The following is a 12,016-nucleotide window of genomic DNA, read 5'->3' as shown; positions in this document are numbered from 1 at the left end:
TCTAGCATAGACTTCAAGAAGAAATATATTCTGAAACTGTGTGAAAAAATTCAAATATCCTTGAGCCTGCACATTTACAGCATCATCCCAGTTTTCTTCAGAGTCATTACAAATGATATTTTTAAAGAAAGCAGTCCGTTTTTCTCTGTATTCCTTTACTGTATTTACAAGCTGAGATGTAAAATTCAATCTAGTTGGTGCTACTTTTGTGAGTTTCTTGTTCATAAATTCCTTGAGTTTTCTGATCTTTTAGGAGATGTTGAGAAAAATGCAGCTAAACCCGACAGTGTTTTGAAAAAAAATGCGGCATTCTGGAATGGATGAAGTAGTTTGTTGCAAAACTAAATTGAGAACATGGCTGTAACAATGGACGAATAGTGCTTGAGGATACTTTTGTTGAACTTTTGTTTTTAAGCCATTAATATTTCCCGCCATAACTGAAGCACCATCGTATGTCTGTGCAATTAACTTATTGCCGACATTGTATTCTGCTATAATACCTTCCACATGCTGAAACAAAGCAGCAGCAGTTTTGTCCGAACTGACATTTGTGAATCCTATAAACCGTTCTTGAACACTGGCAGTACTGTCGACGTATCTTAATACAGTGGACAATTGACTCTGATTAGAGCAGTAACTTGTTTCATAAACAACAATGGCCACAAAAGGTTTTATGTTCTTTATCATAACCCCACTTATAGCAAATATTAAGTCATTCTGAATTGCGAGAGAAGTACCACGAAATACTGTTGAACTCTCAAGATGATTGGCCAATAAATGGTCAAATTCACTTAAGGAACTTAAATATTCAATATAATTTCCTATATTGTCTGATTCCACACTCTCGTTATGACCCCGAAAAGCCAATTCTTGTTTTCCTAGAAAGCAGACTGCGTTAATAAGATGCAGTAAAATCTCGCGATTTTTTTTTTTCACAAGAGTATTGTGTTGGTTGATGTGTAGAGCTTTTTGCTTATCTAGCTGTAAATCAATTCTTGTCTTCCCAAAGTTTGCAAAGTTCATGCTACTACAAATATGAGCTTTTGATTTGTCGTATTCTAGGACTGCCGTTCGAAGGGAGTTCATATTAGAAAACCCCTCTTTTGACCACACATTAGTTTCGCGGCTAAATAACAAACATGGTCAGCAAAATAGTTTAGACAGTTTAGAAGTACCACACAACCAATTCCACTTACCATATGATGTTGAAGTGAAATGGCGTGTGTACTCTCTCTGTTTTTCTTTTACGTCCATGGACAAATTTGACTCAGGAGTTGGTCTTTCCATTTTCACAGTTTCAACTTTCTCGTTGTTATGTACCACGGTTAAAAGGCACTTTTAATAAACCTTCTATTACACAGTCATTTTCAACACAAACCTCTCCAGAAACTTGTTCTGCCATATTTTTCACAATATCACTTAATTGGGAAATTAAAAACTTAATAATTCACAATTAATATAACTCTTAGACACTCGAACAAATCACAGATTTAAAATAATGCACTGCGAGAACACAATCACATTCAATTGCTAGCGTACTAAGCGTATTGCTGCTTCGCGCCTGCGAAGAAACCGATCACGAGAGCGGCAATTCGCCCGGCCTACACTGCACGATGGAAACAGAAGGGAGCGGGGGGGATGGGCAGTTGTGCGACAGGACAGCGTGAGCGAAACGGTCACAGGCTACCTCACGTAGCAAGCGGTTTCTCCAGCGATGCCGCCTTGACAACTTGTTTCTTTTCGAGAGCAGAGAGCGCATATAAATCTAACAATTACTTTAATTTTAATTACTATGGTAAAACTAATAATACAAAATTATTACATTATGTTTTATTATAAACTTTTTATTTTGTAATTTCCTTGGGCTACCGCTACCGGTAGTCCGCAAAATACGCCCCTGGCATTCACATGCAATGGAACAAACTAAAGTCGTAATGTAACTATCGCAACGCAAGACTGATTCTATCGATGTTATTTCTCTTCCGACTGTACTCTTGAATACCATTCAAGTTATCTCGTGACCTTTCCTCTCGCCCGCTCTTCCTTATCGCAGTGTTTGATTCGCATTCCTTCCGTCGGTAATCCGTACTTGCGAGACCTATATTTCTTAACAAAAACAAAAATAGCGCAGTTAAAGGTTGTTTCCTGAAAAACAGAAATGTAACAGAACCACAATTAAAGAATGATATGCAAATTGTACATAATTTTGATGACAATAAATATAAATAAAAATATAAATATAAATATACATAATTTTTTTTACCAATATTATTATAACTAACCTCTCAAGATCTGTTCGAGCTACAAATGCAGTACCTTTTTCAGAAGAAATCGTTAACTTAATGAGCTACAACTAGAAATTCCGTTGACTATTGAGATGTATAAAGCGTGCGATTTCCATTCTGAACAAAAAATTTGAAAACACGCATTATTGTACAGAGGAACATTAATGTTGTTTACATTGGGGTTTTTGACTTGGTAAATTCCAAACATTTGCATCTGCATATATCGCAAATTCAACTGTTGGTTGTTTATATTGCATGAATTGTTTAGTTTATAACTGGGACAGGTCTCTCCAAACAGCGGGTTGCTCATTCGATCACATTGTTTCTGCGCTTTGCATTGTTCTCTATAGTATGAGGAGAGCTTCTGAAAAGCGTGTTCCACGGTCATGAATGAATGTTTTCCCTCCCTCCTGACCTGCCTTCTGTTTATATTTACATGGCACTGCTAAATCGGAGGACAAATCAACTTTAAAAATAGTAAAATGTGATTCGACGACTCTCAATTCATAGCCGTTTCATAAGTCAAACTCTCCATTATGATTTCAGTACGTTTAAGCTAATTCAGACTGGCAAATATTATTCCACTCAATAGAAACATAGAACTATCGGTACCGTACGATTACCGCATGAGGTAAACTTCATGGGATCTTCAATGCTACTCTTGACATGGGAACAGGGTACAGAATTAATGTATCATTAATATGTTATGAAGTGCAAATTAAGCTTTCAGGAATAACTCCCTGTAAAGTTAATTTGAATAATTTCGAGGGAAAAATTGTTCCGGGGCCGGGTATCGAACCCGGGACCTTTGGTTAAACGTACCAACGCTCTCCCACCGAGCTACCCGGGAACTCTACCCGACACCGATCCAATTTTTCCCTCTATATCCACAGACCTCAAAGTGGGCTGACAACCGTCAAGCAACTAACATTTCAGTGCACACTAACTCTGTTCGAAATTATTCAAATTAACTTTACAGGGAGTTATTCCTGAAAGCTTAATTTGCATAATACACGTCACTGTACGTAACAGAAAACCACAATTAAAGTCACACAGAGTTAGTGTGCACTCAAATGTTGGTTGCTTGACGGTTGAGGTCTGTGGATATAGAGGGAAAAATTGGATCGGTGTCTGGTAGAGTTCCCGGGTAGCTCAGTGGGAGAGCGTTGGTACGTTTAACCAAAGGTCCCGGGTTCGATACCCGGCCCCGGAACAATTTTTCCCTCGAAATTATTCATGTTATGAAGTATTTAACATAATAGCATCAATAGTCTTAATGAAGACCTTGATTTCATCTCTTCCTGGTCTCAACAATTTGGGCTTAACTTAAACGCATGTAAATCACAGGCTATTCTGTTCGCGAACCGTAGATTAATTCCTGATGTCAACGACCTGAATATTCCACTTGTGAAACTAAATAAAACAATCATCCCGTTTAGCTCTACCGTAAAAAATCTCGGAGTGCATTTCGAATCCAATCTCAATTGGGATACGCATATTAAATATACATGTAAGAAGGCATTATCTATTCTCCATTCACTAAAGAGATTGTATCATTATCCATCTAAATTAAAACAGACGCTGGTACAGATGCCTCAAACTACGAAGCTGCCTGGAGAGGGGAAGTAGTAGAGCTAACGGAGGGGGCCCACCTAGGCTCCGATACCCAGGTATAGTCATATTATCTGAAAAGTTGACCACTTGACAATGTATTCAAGATGTACCCTCCCTATGCAGCCTTCTCAACTGTTATTAGAACTGAGCTGTCCACAGTGCACAGCAGTAGGCGCACAGTGGTAGGGGAGAAGTGCTCTATGCGCCTGCGCGAACGAGACAGCTTGCTAGTTTGAGGCATCTATACAGACACTCATTCTACCTCACTTCGATTATTGCGACATTTTGTTCAATGATCTCAGGATTGATTCCGCTCTGAAACTACAGCGTGTTCATAACGCGTACGTCCGCTTCATTTGTAATGTTCGATACTATGAACATATCTCACCTTCTTTCGAGAAGTTATCATGGCTTAAGTTACATGAGAGGAGAAATCTGCACTCACTTTCTCTCCTATATCGAATTATGCACACTTCATCCCCTATTATTTATTCGCTCGTTTTCATACTCTCTCTCGCTATCATAATATTAATACTCGATCACAACGCGATAACACGCTATAAATTCCACTTCACACATCATCTCTGTATTCCTCATCTTTCACTGTTGCTACCTCTCGTCACTGGAACTCTCTGCCGCCTGAAGTCAAGGGCTGCCGAACATTGAAATCTTTCAAATCCAAGTTAGAAAATTATCTTATGACGAGTTGCCAAACCAACTTACTATTATGACAAGCGTTGTATTGCATGTTTCCACGTATTCACATTTTTTATGTTCTAGTGATATTTAACTTATTTTATATTTTTGTTTTCATATTTTCCGATAATGATAGGCTATATCTATAATATGATGACTTGAGCTATACCTATATAATCATAATTTTCCTTACTGTGTGTACCTAAAAATATTGTATTCATTGTATGCTTTGTACTGCACTATTTTATTACTATTATTATTATTATTATTATTATTATTACTATCCTTATTATCATCAATAATTGTCTTATTTTTTATACTTTGTATGTCTAATTTATTTTGGCCTGCTGTTCACATATTATTATTCTTCTTTCTTTCTTTCTGTATGTTATATATTATGTCTGATTTCTACTTACTTGTTGTTTACATTTTATTATTATTATTATCTTATTCAGTTTTGTGTGTAAAATTGTAGTGTTTTTTGTAACGCAGTTTTATTCCTGGTTGAGTGTTAGAGAAGGCCGTATGGCCTTAACTCTGCCAGGTTAAATAAATCATTATTATTATTATTATTATTATTATTATTATTATTATTATTATTATTATTATTATTATAGCAACAGTATAAGTAGAGGTCGGTGACCGAAATACTTTGTGAGCCCTAATGTATGCGTAACTAATTTAAATGCTTTCCATACAAAACAGGAGTACCGGTATTACACAAATTATACATAATTCACACAAAATAATTATCCGTGACATGCACCAAATATGATGTCAAGCCAATATAGTCTCAATACTAACTTATACTATAGTCTCAAATCCGTAAGCCCTGGGATAAAATACGGTCTCTGCTTATAAAGTCAGCTAGAGAGAGGGACAAACTTGCAACACCTTCCATTTTGTTGTGATAGTTATTTGAATTCGATATTTAGCAAAATGCTCATATAGCGACCAGTACCGGGTTAATTGTACACCAAAACAGGAGATATGAGTTATAAAAAGAAATTAAGCGATCAATAAATTTAACATTTAATTAGAAACGAAACAAAAATCCGCAACATTTGAAGTTGAATGCTGTAGTGGTGAAAATTACGATGTTTTTATGACCACAATGGTCATTACTTACTTACTTACTTTTAAGGAACCCGGAGGTTCATTGCCGCCCTCACATAAGCCCGCTATTGGTCCCTATCCTGAGCAAGATTAATCCAGTCTCTACCATCATATCCCACCTCCCTCAAATTCATTTTAAAAGTAAAGGTGATAGCGCATCTCCCTGCTTTAGCCCACAGTGAATTGAAAAGCATCAGATAGAAACTGGCCTATACGGACTCTGCTGTAAGCTTCACTAAGACACATTTTAATTAATTGAACTTGTTTCTTGGGAATACCAAATTCAATAAGAATATCATATAAAACTTCTCTCTTAACCGAGTCATACGCCTTTTTGAAATCTATGAGTATCTGATGTACTGTACCCTTATACTCCCATTTTTTTTCTCCAATATCTGTCGAATACAAAAAATCTGATCAATAGTCGATATTACGCCTAAAACCACACTGATGATCCCCAATAATTTCATCTACATCTGAGCCGTTCAGAGCAGAAGTGGTGCAAGTCAAATATGGGTAATGAGGTTTAAAGTAAACATTCTATAAAATACAGCGCAAAGTAGCAATTAACATTCAATTTATTTAAACTATTAGTAGTCAGTGGATAGCACGAAGGACATATTAACTGCTACTTTGCGCTGTATTTTACAGAATTTTTGCTTTAAACCTCGTTACCCAGTTTTGACTTACACCACTTTTGCTCTCAACGGCTCATATGGAGTTAATCTTCTCAAAAGGATATTCGTCAAAATTTTGTACGACGTCAACAAAAGTGATATTCCTCGAAAGTTACTATAGTTAGTTTTGTCCCCCTTCTTAAAAATAGGTACGAATATGGACTCCTTCCATTGTTCTGGTACAATTTCCTTTTCCCAAATTGCAAGTACAAGTTATAAATTTCGCTAGATAATGCGCTTCCACCCTCTTGTATTAATTCCGCTGGAATTTGTTCAATACCTGGAGACTTGTATTTTTTCAGATTTTCTATCGCAATTTCGACTTCAGAAAGTGTGGGTTCCGGTATAAATGGCTCAGCAGTTGTATTTGAATTTCGTCCCGATCATTTATATTTGTCCTATGTCAATGTCAATGTCTACCCTTTTCCATGAAAAAAAAAAAATATTAGTGCAAACACTCGTGATGCCCCACTTCGATTACTGTGATATTCTGTTTACTGACCTAAGCGTTACTTCGGCGCAGAGACTACAACGTGTTCATAATATGTGCGTCCGTTTCGTCTGCAATATTCGCCGGGCTGATCACGTAACACCATCCCTCGAAATGTTGTCCTGGCTCCGTCTAGAAGATCGTAGGAAAATCCACTGTCTTTCCCTTCTCTTTCACATATTGCATTTCTCCACTCCTGTCTATCTTGCGTCTCGTTTTCAAAATTTATCCACCCATCATAACCTAGACACACGATCACAACACTCCTCAATATTATCCATTCCCTCCCACCGAACATTCTCATATTTATTTATTTATTTATTTATTTAATCCACTCAACAATGTAACTACAGAGTAGATAAAATGAAAATAACAGTGGTAATACATATAATAATGGTATTTAAACTTAAACAGTTACAATCCAATACTACTGGACAAAAGATATCAAGCAAATATTACATGTAAATCTCGGTAAACAAAAACAAAAGTATTTACAGTATGAAGAAAACTTAGATTATATTAAAGTAATAGAGCCAGTGATTAAATGCAAATAACTAGTCACAGATAGTAAGAATAATACAATAACTGATGAGGGGCTAGACCTACTTTAAGTCAGAATTAGGAGTGAATATTCATCTTCTTTCACTGTGGCTGTTCCTCGGCTTTGGAATTCCCTACCGAGTAATGTCAAGGACTGTCAGACATCAAACCAATTTAAGAATAGGCTAACGAAATATTTTTCTAACAATTCTTGTTAACAATAATAGCTGTTTCAAGTTTCTCAATGTTTAATGGTTATATATATATATATATATATATATATATATATATATAAATCTCATTATTATTATTATTATTATTATTATTATTATTATTATTATTATTATTATTATTATAGCTATTTCTTACCAATGTTTATTATTGTCACACTAACATTACTTATCCAACTTTCATTATTTACTTTCATGTTGTCTTATGGTCTAGATATTACTGTAATAACTATGTAAGTAATTGTATTCAATTAGAATTAGAGTCTGGCTGGGCGGAAGAGAAGGCCTACTGGCCTTAGCTCTGCCAGATTAAATAAATCCTAAGTCACTATCCTGAGCAAGGTTAATCCAGTCTGTACCATCATATCCCACCTCCCTCAAATCCATTTTAAAAGTAAAGGTGATAGTGCATCTCCCTGCTTTAGCCCACATTGATTTGGAAAAGCATCAGATAGAAACTGGCCTATATGGACTCTGCTGTAAGTTTCACTAAGACACATTTTAATTAATCGAAATTGTTTCTTGGGAATACCAAATTCAATAAGAATAGTATATAAAACTTCTCTCTTAACCGAGTCATACGCCTTTTTGAAATCTATGAGTAACTGATGTACTGTACACTTATACTCCCATTTTTTCTCCAATATCTGTCGAATACAAAAAATCTTATCAATAGTCGATATTACGCCTAAAATCACACTGATGATCCCCAATAATTTCATCTAAATATGGAGTTAATCTTCTCGAAAGGATATTCGAGAAAATTTTGTACGACGTCAACAAAAGTGATATTCCTCGAAAGTTACTACAGTTAATCTTGTCCCTCTTCTTAAAAATAGGTACGATTATGGACTCCTTCCATTGTTCTGGTACAATTTCCTTTTCCCAAATTGCAAGTACAATTTTATAAATTTCGCTAGATAATACGCTTCCACCCTCTTGTATTAATTCTGCTGGAATTTTATCAATATCTGGAGACTTGTATTTTTCAGATTTTCTATCCCTATTTCGACTTGAGAAAGTGTGGGTTCCTGTATAAATGGCTCAGCAGTTTGTATTTGAATTTCGTCCCGATCATTTATATTTGTCCTATGTCAATGTCAATGTCTACCCTTTTCCATGAAAAGAAGTGTTAGTGCAAACACTCGTGATGCCCCAATTCGATTACTGTGATATTCTGCTTACTGACCTAAGCGTTACTTCGGCGCAGAGACTACAACGTGTTCATAATATGTGCGTCCGTTTCGTCTGCAATATTCGCCGGGCTGATCACGTAACACCATCCCTCGAAATGTTGTCCTGGCTCCGTCTAGAAGATCGTAGGAAAATCCACTGTCTTTCCCTTCTCTTTCACATATTGCATTTCTCCATTCCTGTCTATCTTGCGTCTCGTTTTAAAAATGTATCCACCCATCATAACACGATCACAACACTCCTCAATATTATCCATTCCCTCCCACCGAACATCCTCATATTCATCGTCTTTCACTATGGCTGTTCCTCGGCTTTGGAATTCCCTACCGAGTAATGTCAGGGACTGTTAGACATCAAACCAATTTAAGAATAGGACAACGAAATATTTTTCTAACAATTCTTGTTACCAATAATAGCTGTTTCAAGTTTCTCAATGTTTAATGGTTATATATAGACTTCGTTGAATTGCCACACGCAGCATGCAATCAGGTTGCCGATGTACGATACTATAGAAGAGGTGAGCGACCTCCCGGTCTCGTGGTATAAGCAGTTCATGTTAATAGTTGTGACTGGTCCAAATAGATAGAGCAGCTACAGCTAATGTATACCTATGTAAGCACTTGTTTTTGCATTACTGTGGTTGGAATAGTCAAAGCTTAACATTTGTTCTGTGCAGACAAGAATTCAATCAAACATACCACATTGAGAGTGTTGCTGTTCTAAACAATTGCCCCTGAAAAACCCTTACCCCCGCAGCCAGTCTTGACCCGTTGGAAAACGTGGTTGAATGCTGTTAATTATTATGCAAAATGTTACGGCAAAATAATGGAGGTAATTGATGCATTGGATAGCGCAGACAGTTCCGCTATTGCAGCTGTAAAATCATTGCCTTCTGAACAGCTATTGGAAGATATTCTGTTCATTGATTCTAATTTTAAAATAAAGAAAGCATCATCCTATTATAATCGTCTAAACTACAACTCTCAGAAGCCATTAATATAGTGTATAAAGTATCACAAACCGTCATCCAAAATAACAATTCACTAATTTCAGAAAAAGTGAAATGTAAGTTGAGAAACATTATTGCTAAAAATTCTGCCTATTTATAACTTCGTATTATAAATGATGTACCATGAGGTCACGACAAGACGTCTGAAGTTGGTGTACTAAAAAGTAGTGACTTTCCGTTCTTCAGATATGCACTCATTACATCGTGTGATATTGAACGTACATTTTCCCAATTTAAAAACTGTTTGAGTGACCATCGGAGGAGGTTCATTTGCAGTCGCTCAAAATGAATGTAACTCTTCACTGCAATGCACATATTCAAGGATGATGTGAGTATCTTACATTAAATTTTAAGAGTTAATATATCTCACTATAAAATAATTGTGTATTTACATGTTTAGACATTTCCTACTTCAATGATCATTCATTATATTTCTTGAATGCAGGATACAGGCTTTATTGTAACCGCAGTATACTGCTCGTGTTCACATCAGTCATGCTCTATCCGTCGCACGTCCCCTTCTCATACAGTCTATAGCGCGTGCGTAGTAAACCTTACGATTCTCGTGGCAATTCCACGAAGTCTAGTTATAGGCCTATATTATATCACAGATAAATATCTACATTATCTCATCATTATTATTATTATTATTATTATTATTATTATTATTATCATCATCATCATCATCCTTCACGAATTAGGCCTCTGTAGACCTGTTTCGGCCCCATCTAGCAGTCTTCTTAACGGTCTTCCTGGTCGACGATGTCCTCTAGGTTTATATTGCATCATAATTTTTGGGATTCTTGAATTTTCCATTCTTCTTACATGATCTAGCCAATTGAATTTGTATCTGGTGATTTTTTCTTCTACTGACTCTACTTCTAATTGTTCTAAAATTTCTTCATTTCTTTTTCGGTCTAAAAGAGTATATCCTGCTGTTCTCCTGAAAAATTTCATTTCCGTTGCTTTGATTCTGTTCATGTCTTTTTTCTTTAATGTCCAAATCTCGCTTCCGTATAGAAGGGTGGGTAATGCTAGTGTATTATATATTTTTATTCTTGTAGATTTTTGTACTAATTTAGGTTTTAATATATTGTTTATTATTCCTAGAATTTGTGTAAATTTGGTAATTTTCTTGTTCACATCTTTTTCATTTTGATAAGATATTTCACAACCCAGATAATTGAAATTTTGCACTTGTTCGAGGCATTGGTTATTGTGTATTATCTTACTTCTCACTGGGTCTTGTCCTAAAAGTGCCATTACTTTTGATTTTTGTGCTGAAATTTCCATCCCAAAATCTTTTAATATTTTATTTGATGTATACAATCCTCTTTGTAAATTATCCTCTGAATTGGAAATTATGACTTGATCATCGGCATAGAGTAAGGTATTTAATGTTAGAGCACTGGTTATTTTGATTCCTGATGTGTAGATTTGGTTCCATTTTAAAATAATTTCATTTATATAAATATTAAATAAAGTTGGTGATAGTGGACAACCTTGTCGAACTCCATTATTAACTAATTTTCTTTCGGATATACAGTTATTTATTTTGACACATATTTTGCTGTCCGTGTAGATTTCTATTATATTTTGGAATAGCAAATTTGGAATATTTTTTTCTTGTAATATGTCGAATAAAAGGTCTCTTCGGACTTTATCAAAAGCTTTCACAAAATCAATAAAAGCTATATGGGTTTCTAAATTAAATTCTCTTCTTTTTTCCAACAATAGTTTGATACTAAATAATGGATCTACACATGATCTTCCTTTTCTAAAGCCATTTTGACACTCCAGAAGGAAAGTTTCAGCATGTTTTTTTAATTTTTCATTTAAAATCCTACTAAATATCTTATAACATGTGTTGAGGATACTAATCCCTCTATAGTTTTCAACATTCTGTTTATCTCCTGTTTTATATATGGGAATAATTACACTATTTTTCCATTCTTCCGGTAAAGTGGTAGTCAGATATATTCTGTTTAGAAATCTTAGTAATCTTTCTTGAAATAGATCTCCTGCATATTTATACAATTCTGAATTTAGGTTATCTTCTCCAGGTGAATTATTATTATTATTATTATTATTATTATTATTATTATTATTATTATAACAACTATTTCTTACCAGTGTTTATTATTGTCACACTAACATTACTTATC

Source organism: Periplaneta americana, chromosome 15 (assembly GCF_040183065.1).
Source record: "Periplaneta americana isolate PAMFEO1 chromosome 15, P.americana_PAMFEO1_priV1, whole genome shotgun sequence".
NCBI lineage: Eukaryota > Metazoa > Arthropoda > Insecta > Blattodea > Blattidae > Periplaneta > Periplaneta americana.
This window is presented reverse-complemented; position numbering follows the sequence as displayed.